The sequence below is a fragment of the Ranitomeya variabilis genome, chromosome 2, assembly GCF_051348905.1.
Source record: "Ranitomeya variabilis isolate aRanVar5 chromosome 2, aRanVar5.hap1, whole genome shotgun sequence".
In the NCBI taxonomy this organism is placed as follows: Eukaryota; Metazoa; Chordata; class Amphibia; order Anura; family Dendrobatidae; genus Ranitomeya; species Ranitomeya variabilis.
In genome coordinates, this window is record NC_135233.1 from 1,002,421,202 (window position 1) to 1,002,435,763 (window position 14,562).

General features: G+C 45.0%; 1 protein-coding gene across 1 annotated transcript in view; it reads left to right on the forward strand.

Annotated features, from left to right (window-relative positions):
* The window catches only part of GRK7 (G protein-coupled receptor kinase 7), a 55,604-nt gene that overhangs the window by 13,927 nt on the left and 27,115 nt on the right, over positions 1-14,562 (forward strand). The gene's annotated exons all lie outside the window — the stretch shown is intronic.

The following is a 14,562-nucleotide window of genomic DNA, read 5'->3' on the forward strand; positions in this document are numbered from 1 at the left end:
TGCCCGTGACTGAAAGAACAAGGTTACCGGGGGTATAAAGTTCAGTTCATTTCCTCTCGGAAGCAGGGCTCTCAGTGCTGACACCGCATGGTGTCAGAACTGTATTAACCTGCAAATTAACCCCATATCTGCAGGTTAATAAAGTCATTTTACATTACAGGTTCCTCTAAAATATCATTAATTTGAAAAATTGCCCACAAGTGTTTCTAATGCCTACCAAAAGTACCCAACTTTCTAGCAAACTTCATGCCTAAACTAGCAAGTTGTGAGATCCCAGCATGTAGAGGATCCCAGAACTGTCCGCGGCCCCCCTCACTTACATCCCAGCATGTAGAGGATCCCAGAAACGTCTGCAGCCCCCCCTCACTGAGATCCCAGCATGTAAAAGATCCCAGAAACATCTGAAACCCCCCTAACTGAAATCCTAGCATGTGGAGGATCCCAGAAACGTCTGCAGCCCCCCTCACTGAGATCCCAGCATGTAGAAGATCCCAGAAATGTCTGCAGCCCCCCTCACTGAGATCCCAGCAAGTAGAGGATCCCAGAACCGTCCGCAGCCCCCCTCACTGAGATCCCAGCATGTAGAGGATCCCAGAAATGTCTGCAGCCCCCCTCACTGAGATCCTAGCATGTAAAAGATCCCAGAAACGTCTGAAACCCCCCTAACTGAGATCCCAGTATGTAGAGGATCCCAGAAACGTCTGCAGCCCCCCTCACTGAGATCCCAGCATGTAAAAGATCCCAGAAACATCTGAAACCCCCCTGAGATCCCAGCATGTAGAAGATCCCAGAAATGTCTGCAGCCCCCTCACTGAGATCCAAGCATGTAGAAGATCCCAGAAATGTCTGCAGCCCCCCTCACTGAGATCCCAGCAAGTAGAGGATCCCAGAACCATCCGCAGCCCCCCTCACTGAGATCCCAGCAAGTAGAGGATCCCAGAACCATCCGCAGCCCCCCTCACTGAGATCCCAGCATGTAGAAGATCCCAGAAATGTCTGCAGCCCCCCTCACTGAGATCTCAGCAAGTAGAGGATCCCAGAACCGTCCGCAGCCCCCCTCACTGAGATCCCAGCATGCAGAGCAGGATCCCACAACCCCTCCGCAGCCCCCACTGGCAAATCACAAGTTCTCTCTTGTTATTATGAGCTCTTGTGCTGAAGCAGCGCTGGCGCATTTTGTCCTCAGCAGTTACAGCTCTGCACACTGGCAGCTCACATCTCAGACGTTTGTATCCAACTTTTTTGGAGAAAATCGTGCACTGCGTCCTTTAGATTGGAATGAGGGGCACTCCTGGACATTTTTTATTGTAATTTAGCAAAATTATCAGTCTGCGCTGCACACTGTTTTCTTAAAGAAAAAGGACATCCCTGAGCAGGTGATAATTGTTCAGTAAGTATACAAGATACTTTAAAGGGAACCAATCACATTGAAAATGGTATTTGATCTGCCGGCAGGATGTTATAGAGCAGGAGGAGCTGATCAGATTGAGAGACATTTTTGTTGTAAGGCCGGGGTCACACTTGTGAGTGCAATGCGAGAGTCTCTCGCATCAATACCCGGCACTGCCGCCGGCACTCGGGACTGGAGCGTGCGGTCCACATGTATTTCTATGCATCTGAACGCTCCGGTCCCGAGAGCCGGCGGCAGTGCCGGGTGTTGATGCGAGAGACTCGCGAGAGTTTCTCGCATTGCACTCGCAAGTGTGACCCCGACCTAAAAGTTTCAATAACAATTTCATTCTGTTCATTGAAATCCCTGGTGCTTGTAGGCATATGAGTCCAGTGGGCGGTCCTACTTAGTGGTTGACAGTCATCGAACACCACCCCCTGGACTCATATACATGCAATTACCAGGGATTTCAATGAATAAAATACAAAGTATGCTGAATCTTTTCCCACAAGCCAATTCATCATTCTGCTCATCGTCTCCTCTTTACCACCCTGTTCACTGATCAGATGCATATGCAGCGCCCCAGGGTCCTGGTCATTGCAGTAATGTCATTTTCCTCTAGGGGAGAGTGATATTACGTTTGGAGGCAAAGAAGGACAACTACATCAAGGTATCACAAACATGCAACACATTTCATACTCCAGGCCACCAGGGGGAGCCCTGCTCCTATTTATTTACTAGGGCACTCCTCACACTTAGGTAAAACTGATAGCCTGGAGAGGAAGTTAGTGAGTTGCTGGCTGAGCTTTGCTCAGGTAGTTGGTCCCTGACAGGGGTGGGATCCTGTCAGAGATCGAGGAGAAGGATACAGGGCTGTGCCTGCCCTAAGTGCGGAAGTTCCTAAGAATGGAAACTGAAAGAGAATTGTATTGTAGAGAGGGTGAAGAAGTCATAGCAAAGGAGTGGATGCCAGGAGGAGTTCTGCCCAAAACAGGCTGCCTCCTTCTGAGGCGAAGGATCCCCGTAGCCAGAACACCGAGAGAGCAACGATCCTTTATGCCTTGCTCCAGACACCGGCAGGACAGCTAATCTCACGTTACCTGTCGGCCCCTACACCCAGGAGTCAAGGTGGCACCCACGAGAGGCTGGTGCATGATAGAGTCCCTGTAAAACGCCTCAAGCCACCGGTCATATGGGTTTGTCCTATCCATCTGGGGGATAGAGAGAGAGACATAACATCTACAACATCTGTGAGGACCTTATGAGAGGCTCAGCAGTAAGGTACTACAACACCCAGGTGCTAGAGGAAGGCTACTGATTTCCACCTGGATAAGGGGACTCTGGACTTGCCTCCAAACCGTCCGGACTCTGCCTACCCTGTGGTCTGGTGCCCTGGACTGTGGATGCTGAAGCCTTCAGTAAAAGGTAAAGAGACTGCAACCTTGTGTCCTCGTTATTCCCTGCGCCTCACACCATCCACCATCTACACACTGGGAAGCCCTGGGGACATACTTCACCTGTGGGAAGGTATACAATCTAGCTGCCATAACATCACCCCAGCGGACCCCTAAGCAGCGTCAGTCACCCTGACCAAATACCACAGGTGGCGTCACGAACACTTTCCCTTTAAAGACCTTTCCCTTTTCCACAGACGTCCTAGGGCCATGGACCGGGTCAGCCACCGTGACATCCCCCCTGTGAACCGCAGGACCCGGTACCAAGTACCCCACTGCCCTTGGGGGCGCTCCACATATACAATGTGACAGGTTCTTTTTAAACAGACCGAACATCACTGATATACAATAGCACCTAAATGAATGGGTGTTGATTTAATTTGTATTAATTACTACAAGTACAGAAATATTTACAACTTAAAGTTTTATTCCAAGAATTGCTAATTACCCCCTACCAATGGGACCAATAGGAAAATGCCTAGCAATGTACTTGGCTTTCTCCAGCAGTTCCATGGACAATGAATGGAGCAGAAGTCACACATGTGCTGTTATTCCTTTCATCATTGTGGGTGGACCCTTGTTCTTAGGAACATTTGTGGTCTCAGCAGTCAGCCCTCTAGCAACCAATATGTTATCCCCTACTCAATGGAGAGGGTATAACCTTGCAATTCTGGGAATACATTTTTAAAGGTAACCTGTGACATCATTTCAAGCATCCAACCTGTCCCCAGTGCATCTGAACTGCTGGCATGAGTGCAGAGGCTGCTGTAATCACAGGACTATACTAGCCGTCTAGTTACCTCTGCAGGCTCACCGACAGCCTATTATTCCCTGTTTGGGTAAGATATTAATAGTATTTTTATATATTTTTCTATGGTGCATGTTTTTAATCAAACCTCTTGCAATGCATAGATAATCTTCACAATTAATATTTACCTATTGTAGGATCTGAATCACCCCAGTAGCAGTGGTGGTAAATGGCAGACAGCTTTCATGTCATTGTCAGGATTCTCATTTGCCCCTTTTAGTGTTTGGAGTTAGTATATTTGTACTTGTGTAGTCTGCTGCTTTTATGGCGCCATCTATAGAGCGTAGCTGTCAATATCGGCCGGCCCTTTAAAGAGCATTGTCACATGGCTTACAATATAAAGCTACATTTTCTCCAAAAAGAAAAGACCTCTAATTTCAGACAGCTGTTTGGGAGTTCTTGCATCTTGTCAGCACAATTAGGGAGAATGATTGGCTGCTGAGACATGTTTGACAGAGGGTTTCAGGAGCAAAAATGTTTTAGGCCGCAGTCACATTAGAATATAGCATCCAATGCGAGAACATCAGACGTGATATGCTAATGACGCGCAGCTCCAGCTCTGCTGCAAGCGTGATCCGAGTGTCAGCGCTCTGTGCTCTGATTCTCTTGCATGAGACGATCGCAGCACAGCTGCAGAGGAGACGGAGACAGTAATTTCTCCATCTCCTCCATTGCCAGCATTCGCGGTAATCGCACTGCACTCTGATCACATCTGAGTGCAGTCTGATGTTTCACATGCACCCATTGACTTATATAGGTGTGATCCGATTCTCTGATGCACTCGCAGCATGCTGCCATTGCTCTCTCAGGCAAATAATCGCAGATGTGATCTGCCCCATAGAGTAACATTGTGCCGAGTGCTGTGCGATGTTGTGCGGTCCTGAAAGACGCGCCACATGTCTGTCTCCGGGGGTGATCCGCAGACATCACTGGACGCATAGTGGACAAGGAATTTGTAGAAATGCCATCCACTATGGTGTCATATCTGGCCACTGCGGGTTGGATGCTGCATAAATGCGCAGCTTCAAACCTGCAGCAGTGCCTGATCGTGGGCACATACCCTTATTGTAAAACAGTGCATTTTTTCAGAAAAAAAATACTACTTGTGAACATGCCCAAAACTCTCCTATGAAAGCTTCTTACACATCCAACCAGTCTCTTACATTGCAAGGAGCAAAAATCAGCAAGAACCCTGACAAAATGATCTGCAATTGAGGGTCATTTAACGAGTATTGTGATTTGGCTTTCTATTCTAAAGGCCCCGTCTCACATAGCGAGATCGCTAGCGAGATCGCTGCTGAGTCACTAGTTTTGTGACGCAACAGCGACCTCAGTAGCGATCTCGCTATGTGTGACACGTAGCAGCGACCAGGCCCCTGCTGTGAGATCGCTGGTCGTGTCGGAATGGCCTGGACCTTTTTTTGGTCGTTGAGGTCCCACTGACATCGCTGAATCGGTGTGTGTGACACCGATCCAGCGATGTCTTCACTGGTAACCAGGGTAAACATCGGGTTACTAAGCGCAGGGCCGCGCTTAGTAACCCGATGTTTACACCCTGGTTACCAGCGTAAATGTAAAAAAAACAAACAGTACATACTCACCATCTGATGTCCGTCAGGTCCCTTGCCATCTGCTTCCTGCTCTGACTGAGTGCCGCCGTACAGTGAGAGCGCAGCACAGCAGTGACGTCACCGCTGCGCTCTGCTCTCACTGTACGGCGGCACTGTCAGAGCAGGAAGCAGACGGCAAGGGACCTGACGGACACCGAAAGGCGAGTATGTACTGTTTGTTTTTTTTGGTAACCAGGGTAAACATCGGGTTACTAAGCGCGGCCCTGCGCTTAGTAACCCGATGTTTACCCTGGTTACCCGGGTGCTGCAGGGGGACTTCGGCATAGTTGAAGACAGTTTCAACGATGCCGAAGTCGTTCCTCTGATCATTGATCGCTGGAGAGAGCTGTCTGTGTGACAGCTCCCCAGCGACCACACAACAACTTACCAACGATCACGGCCAGGTCGTATCGTATCACCGAGCTTACTACAGAGATATGGGAGCAGAACCGAGCTTACTGCAGAGATATGGGAGAAGAACCGAGCTTACTACAGAGATATGGGTGCAGAACTGAGCTTACTCCAGAGATATGAGAGCAGAACCGAGCTTACTCCAGAGATATGGGAGCAGAACCGAGCTTACTCCAGAGATATGAGAGCAGAACCGAGCTTACTCCAGAGATATGGGAGCAGAACCGAGCTTACTACAGAGATATGGGAGCAGAACCGAGCTTACTGCAGAGATATGGGAGCAGAACCGAGCTTACTACAGAGATATGGAAGCAGAACCGGGCTTACTACAAAAATATGGGAGCAGAACAGAGCTTACTACAGAGATATGGGAGCAGAACCGAGCTTACTACAGAGATATGGGAGCAGAACCGAGCTTACTGCAGAGATATGGCAGCAGAACCGAGCTTACTGCAGAGATATGTGAGCAGAACAGAGCTTACTACAGAGATATGGGAGCAGAACCGAGCTTACTACAGAGATGTGTGAGCAGAACAGAGCTTACTACAGAGATATGGGAGCAGAACCGAGCTTACTGCAGAGATATGGCAGCAGAACCGAGCTTACTCCAGAGATATGGGAGCAGAACCGAGCTTAATAAGTCTACTACATGGAACCAAGCCTGCTAAATAGAAACTGGAGCAGAACCGAGATTACGACATACATACAGTACCATAATCTAGATTACTACATTGATACAGTACCAGAACCAAGCTTACTTAGATATGGTGCTATAACTGAGCTTACTTACAAACATACATACAACAATACAGCTACACAGTGCCTAGTACTATCACCACTACACAGCGAATACATATTATAATATCACCATTACCTCTACATGAAACTACACTCTATACAAAGACCAATGATGCCACCATACACTCCCTGACAGAAGTTATGTCGCTTATCCATGTTATGTAAATAAAAGCTTATAACCTGATGTTAAGTTCATCCATTGGTTGTATAAATTATTCTTTTGAAAGCTGAAACACTCCAAAATGTGGTTTAGGTTAAGAAAATAAATTGTCATTGTTAAATATGCTTATTTTGCACATTTATTTAATCAGGACTATTCACCAGGTGCTTACTCTTAAAGAAAAATGTCATGGTATTCTCATAAAAAGTATAGTGGTTTATTGAATTGTTCACAGAAAAACCACATTGCAGCAAAACATAAAAGTAGATGAAATAGTTACGAACAGATTGTCCATGTGTAAATATTAGCGCTTGTCTTGTTACTCATCTTTCCCAAAGTCCTGAATGGTAAAACCCGTCTGTCTGTGAACTCTGAAGTCATCATGGTTACCGGCTATTCCTTCCTTGTGTCGTGTCTTGTCTGATGTCCATGGAGAATGATGGTGAAGGCAGGAGGTGGCAGCTCCCACTTGACAAAAGCCCCCCACCCTCCTAAGAGACATTATTTATATGTCCCACAGACCACGTGTTCCCTGTATATGGCATTGACTTATACTCTGAGCTACATACACAGAAATAGCTGTTTGTAATGTCAGCAAGAAGCAATGTGCTCAGTACAGAATAAGAATAACTCAATAATTAATATTTAACAGTCATCAATGCAGAAATATTGATCAGTTAATGGACCCAGAATGGTCAGATTTTGGCAAGACAAAAGTTTTGACGCCCACAGAAAGTAATGTGATATTCAAACAATTAACTTAAAATACAAATATACGTTGCATAACATTGGTGAATTAAGTTGTGGTGCTATTAGAGTCATATTTAATATTTTATTTGACTTCCATGAGCTTGAAGGACTTCATCCATGCAGTTCAACAATGATTCATACAATTTATTAATGAAGTCATCAGGAATAGCAAAGAATGCAATCTTACATGCCTCCCAGAGTTCACCTAGATTCTTTGGTTTTGTCTTCCAAGCTTCCTCTTTCATCCTACCCCAAACATGCTCAATGATGTTCATGTCTGGTGACTGGGCTGGCCAGTCCTTGAGCACCTTGATCTTTTTTGCCTGGAGGAACTTTGTTGTAGAGATGGATGTATGAGATGGAGCACCAACCTGCTGCAGAATTTGACCCCTTTTATGATTTGGAATATAAGAGGTACCTAATACTTCTTGATATTTTAGGCTATTGATATTGCCTTCCACCTTGCTAACGTTTCTCACACAACCATACTGAATGTAACCCCAGACCATGATCTTTCCACCACCAAATTTAACTGTTTTCTGGGTGTATTTTGGATCCATACGGCTCCAGTAGGTCTCCTGCAGTATTTGCAGCGGCTGTGGTGTAATTATACTGAAGATTCATCAGAGAAATCCACCTTCTGCCACTTTTCCAGCGTCAATCTGTTTAGCAGGCTGTGGGACTTTGCAAATGTCACACGTTTTTTTATTTGCCTTTTGTTTAGTGCTGGCTTCTGGGCACTGATTCAACCATGGAGGCCATTTCGAGACAGAATCCTACAAACTGTTCTAGTTGACACAGGGACTTGAAGTGACCAGGCCTGTTGGAGCTCTGCTGCAGTGGAAGAGGGGCTTGCTTTGGATTTTCTAACCAAAAAACATTCCTCCTGAGCAGTTGTCTTGCGGGGTCTGCCGGACCTGGGCTTATCAAACACATCTCCAGTCTCTTCAAATCTTTTTCGAATTCTTTGTACTTGATGCTGAGACACATTAAAGGTGCCCGCCACCTCTGCAGTGGATCTGGTCTTTTGATAATCCAGGCTTTGGTCGCAGGGTGGATTTTTGGCATGTTGTCAGAGCCTAAGTTGCAGTTCAAGTGAAGGTCTGGGATGCTGGGTTTCTTTTTATACACACACACTAATTAACCGATCATTTACTGAGCACAGGTGAGGATGTAAACTAGGATTGGGTGCATTATATGACCGACAATAAAACTTTTGTCTTGCTAAAATCTGACCATTCTGTGTCCATTAACTGATCAATATTTCTGCATTGATGACAATTTATTTTCTTAACCTAAACCATATTTTGGAGGGTTTCAGCTTTCAAAAGAATAATTTATACAACCAATGGATGAATTTAACGTCAGGTTATAACCTTTTTTTTACATAACATGGATAAGCGACATAACTTCTGTCAGGGAGTGTACACCTTTTACAACTTGTATACTACAATACTGATCATTAATTTGAAAAAAGCACAATACTAAGTGCCATTGTATACAGGAACTCTGTATTTACTGTCAGTGTAAAGATAATACAGTGATCACTGGTGACATTATACACAGGAGATCTGTATAAGGTGTCGGTGTACAGGTAATACAGTGATCACCACTGCCAGTGACATTATACACAGGAGCTTTGTATATAATATACAGTGTATAGTGTCAGTGTATAGGTAATACACTAACTCACTAGTGATGTCTCTAGCTGAAGTCCTTCATCTTTGCTTTTCATTTTCATCCAGCACAGACCGCCGTCACTTCTTCCAGCCAGGACTCGTCTCTGCACAAAATAACGCAGTTACCTAAAGCACGGCTTCAAGAGCACATTCCCCACTTTTTCCCTTTCTTCTACACTACACATCTGAACACAGAGGTGCACCCACAATCAATATATAATTGGTTATTATGCAACCTCATAGATTGTAAGTTTGCGAGAGGGGCCCTCATTCCTTTTGGTATCTGTTGATCTATGTGTTTATTGTTATGCTTAATGTCCATTGTCTGCACAAGTCCCCTCTAAAATGTAAAGTGTTGCAGAATATGTTGGCACTATAGAAATAAATTATAATTATTATCCCATCATTCCAAATATAAATTATAATCCACCACTGTGCACCCACTAACTATAAATAGCCACTTTCCCCATTTAATATATAAATTAATTAGCACCTGTACCCTTTCCCCCAATTCATTACCAGTCACTTCATCCTCAACGCTCCCCACTATGTACCTACCACTCTAACCCTAACCCCGATTCATTATAGTTACATGCCCCTCCCGCCCCAATTCATTGTCATGTCTTTCTCTCCCACCCTCTATTCATTATCAACTGCTCTACCCCACATTCAATACAGCATTTACTCCCCCACCCTTAAAATTAATTATTTGTTCTTCCCCTAGATCATCATTTGCTCTCCCCACCCCCTCTTCAATTGATCATTTGCTCTCCCCACCTTCAATTAAATTGCTGTCCCCTGTCCCTCACACTGAATTCATCATTTGCAGTCCCCCCACTTTAATTTGAAGTCCCCTTACTTCATTCATTGCAGTCCCCTATCACCCCCTCACTTCACCTGCAGTGCCCATTCATCATTTGCAGCCCCCTATCCCCCTTCCATTTAATCATGAGCAGTCCCACCTCAGACACACTTCATCATGTGCAGTCTTGCAGTCCCCTTCCCCCCACTTCATCATGTGCAGTCCCCATTACCCACCCACTTCATCATGTGCAGTACCCTTACCCCCCACTTCATCATGTGCAGTCCCCATTACCCACCCACTTCATCATGTGCAGTACCCTTACCCCCCACTTCATCATGTGCAGTCACCCTTACCCCCCACTTCATGTGCAGTCCATCTTACCCCCCACTTTATCATGAGCAGTCCCCATTACCCCCACTTCATGTGCAGTTCACCTTACCCCCCACTTCATCATGTGCAGTCCCCCTTACCCCCCACTTCATCATGTGCAGCCCCACTCCCCCATTTCATCATGTGCAGTCCCCGTTACTCCCTCCCACTTCATCATGTGCAGTCCCCCTTACCCCCCACTTCATGTGCAGCCCCATTCTCCCTTCATCATGCGCAATCCCCCTTACCCCCACATCATCATGTGCGGCTCTATTCCGCAATGTACAGCCCCACTCTCCCCACTTCATCATGTGCAGTCTCCTTTATCTACTAAACTCCATCATGTCCAGCCCCACTCCCCTTCATCATGTGCAGCCCCACTTACCCCCTCACTCCATCATGTGCAGTCTCCTTTAACCCCCAAATTCCATCATGTGCAGTCTCCTTACACCCCCCACTTAATCACTTGCAGTTAGCCACCATTAAATTTATTTTATAAAGAAAACAAAAAAGTTTTTCATACTTACCTCACCAGTCGCTCCCCTGCAGCACCTCTCTGCTTCTAGCATTCGGGACATGTCGGCGCGTGCGTGAGGATGCCATCGCGCATGGCCGACACCTAACCTGGAAGTATAGTGAACATGAAGGGAGCAGAAGCTGTGCAGCTGTCAAGGTGACAGCCAAGCATAACTCCCGGCCCCAGCGCAGACGTGTGCGCTAACTGTGATGCGGCTGTGTCTGCTGCCGGCCGCGTCACAGTACAGCGGACATGGCTGCGCACAATTTGCTGTGTGGCTGTAGCCACCACCAGGCAGCCGGCCCTGAACAGCTGCTGGGGGAGTGGCCCGGGGGGCATTTGCCTCTTTGCCACCTAGGCCAGTCAGCCCCTGTACCCTTTAGACCCTTATTGCCAACAAAGCGAAATTTTGGCTTTATTCTATAGGTGATCTAATTCGCATCATGTTCCTGAAGCTGTAATCCATGCTTCTTATCTAAAATGCCTTGGAAGCTGAGGATTTTTTAACATTATGATTCATAAAACCAGTATTTTTTGTCTTATAAAGACATTTGTGTCACCTGCAGATATTATAGGGTATGTGGATGTGGAATTCTGTGAATCATATAAATTAATTTCACCCTCATTTCAACGGAGTTCTCAATCCCCCAGTGTTCCTTTTACAGTAATAGCCTAGTTCTTCTTGTTTCCAAAATGTTTGCTAATTGGTCTGACTCTACTATTCTTGGCAAAAAAATACAATCCTCTTAGTGCGGAGCAGCAGCAAAGTTTCCCAATGCCAAGTAGTAATAAGTCTATAAGGCACTTATTGGCTGCAGAGTTGGTTCATATCGGCGTCCCGAATGCAGCTGCCGCACTCTGCTTGGAGATGCCATAGAACTTCTCCTTTGTATTAAAACCACGTGCAATGAAAAGTTGCAATCATCACCCTAATGTGCTCTGCATACTGACTACACAGAACTCCAGGGGTAGCCTGGCATAGCGTGGCTCCTATAGAGAAGTCATGAATAGCTTTACGGAATTGTGACTCCTTACCCACCCCTCATTGAATTGTTACAGGTCAACTGGCTAGCTGGCACTCGTCCATGAAGATCAGTTCCACCCTATGAGGAATGCCACACTGCACAATCCCGAAGTGTAAAGTGATTCATGTTGTACATTGTGAGTCTTACGTTGGGGGACTTTGTGTACACTTCCCTACTGCAAAGCATTTTGGCCCCAAATTTTAAGACATTGCAAAAGGGTTTATGGAGGCCATGCCTAGGTTTGCCCACAAAAAATATTTTTTTAGAGGATATTCTAAGAACTGAGCTCTCCAGATTGACTAGGTTAGAGTAGCAAATCCTATACACTAGAACAGAGAAAGCTACAGCCAAGCTCTTTGACTGTGTCAGGGGACCCCAAGTCTCCTTGTAGGTAATGGCCCCAAAGGTAGAACTCTCATCTATCAGACATTTATGGCATATCCCAGAAAGAAAGAGCCCTGTACCTGAGTGCTGTCTTTGAATATGAGTGATGGTTGTATCCAAGTATCGAGGGGATTGTCCAGGACCTTTATACTGATGGCCTATCCTTAACGTAGGTCAATATCTGATCAGTGAAGGTACAACGCTCAATACCACAACCGATTAGCTGCTCTGAGTGCTGGCGGAGGACGGATGTACACAGTTGTGGAGTTGCACAGCTCTTAGAACTGTATAGTGGCCATGGCCGGGTACTTCACATCCGCCCTCTATTTGAATTGATAGGGGGCAGAGGTGCAGTACCCATCCACGGCCACTATGCAGTTGAAGGAGCTATGTAGTTACATTCCACAAGTGAGCACATCCGGCACAGTCCGCACCAGATACAGCTATAGGCGGGGGTACAGGGTGTCGCACCCCTACCAATCAGATATTGATTACCTATCCTAAAGAAAGTCCCTGACAACCCATGTTAGAACTTGGATAAGATTTGTCCTGTAACATATACTTCACATTATTTAGGTAGACAGATTTTTGTCTATATTTTATTATCGATGCTTTTGACAATGCTCTAGTACATTTCTGTAATATTTCAGAGCATAGCACCTGCTCATATCCACACGATAAAGAATTCTTAGAGAAATGAATACAATCTGCTATACGCACGGAAACACACAGCTGGCATACTGGCATGGTGACTCATGTCCTTCAGTCGCAACCAACATAGACTTGATTAATTTGCAGTTGCCAACACAATTCGTTATGGATGTCACATGAATCAATGCAATCAATACAGTCATATTTGCCGGGGAGGAAGAAATGGTCACATCTTGAGAGTATATTTTTTCATATACTGTATATGTTGTAGCATTTGGTAGATTAATATACAATTCAGTCATCAATCAAATTCAAAAATAGGTGGAACCATGAAAGATGAGAATGTTTCAGTGCTCCAAATGACTGCACAGCAAGAATTACAGTATTTCATATAATTCCAACATATTTTGTTAAATGGCACAAATACAAAAACAAGTGGTTAAGGGCTTAACAAAAAAAAGGGAGAATCCAAAACTGAGGGCTTATGTTTCGTAATGAGGAGGCAACATAAGCGCAAAAGCCATTACATCTTACTACAATAATCATACGACGTGGACAGTTAATAGACTGCAGTACTGGTTCTTTTTGGGTAACAGTCACAACCTTTTGCACAGTTGTCATTTCTTTTTCTCTATGGTAATCAAACGGGTAGGTGGGACACCCAGTGAATTAGACTTAGCTTGAAACGGGTGCGAGTTCCTCTGGAGCCAACCGCTGAGCTCCTAAATACCAATAGTAGACAGATGGCAGGAGTGGCACACCTAAAGGCATGTGGAGATGCTTCAAATAGTATTTATGACAGCATTTCAAATCCATTGGTTACACCGCATTAAGTACAGTATTGCATAACTTTTCATGTGAACAACCCATCATCTGACATAAGCTATGTTTACTGCATGTAGCAAGGACCAGGACAGCAGGGTATGCAAGTATGAGATGAAACAGGGCCAGGTGTGTGGAGAAATATATGTATGTATATATATATATATATATAAATATAAAAGCACAGCATCACTCTGTAAGGGCCAAGGTATATGCAAATACTGAATATTTGAGATATGAAATGCATTATTGCTAAATGATATGTACTTACAAAAATAAATGTTCTTAGCAAATAAATTGGCCAATTCATGTATGCATATCAACCACAGCAAGGTGACACTTCTCTGATGGACCTACTCTAATAATTAGCAAACACATAAATAAAAGAAATGTATTAGAAAACTGGTAACTTGCTTACAGAAATTTGTTACCTTGATAGCAGAAAATGAAATGTGCCAAGAACATTTGTAAGAAGTTGCGAATCTGGAATCTTCATGGCAGAATAATAAGTGAGTACTTAGCTTGAAAATAGCACTGATAGTAAAATGAAAGACGGTAGGCACAGAAGAGATTTTTAGACATCTGGCTGGAACGGAGTCAAAAAGAAGGAAAAGCAATCTGCTAACAAACAAGTTGAAGTTAAAAACTATGCTTTCTAACTGCTCAGGCCACATGGGTGCGTGAGCCTATCTTGGGTAATGACATCAATGGTATTTGCCGGGGATAATACAGTAACTCGGCATGGACTATCACACAGGGAACCAGACATAAGACACAAGACCTGGTGCTGGAGCTGGGACAGGTGAGTAACATGGCTCCAGAAAGTCATTGTGAGTTGGTAGAGTTGAGGATTCCCAAAGTGCCAACAAACAAGCCTTAACAGTATTGAGAAGATACTCAGGAAGGTGCCATCATGTTCTCATCATCTT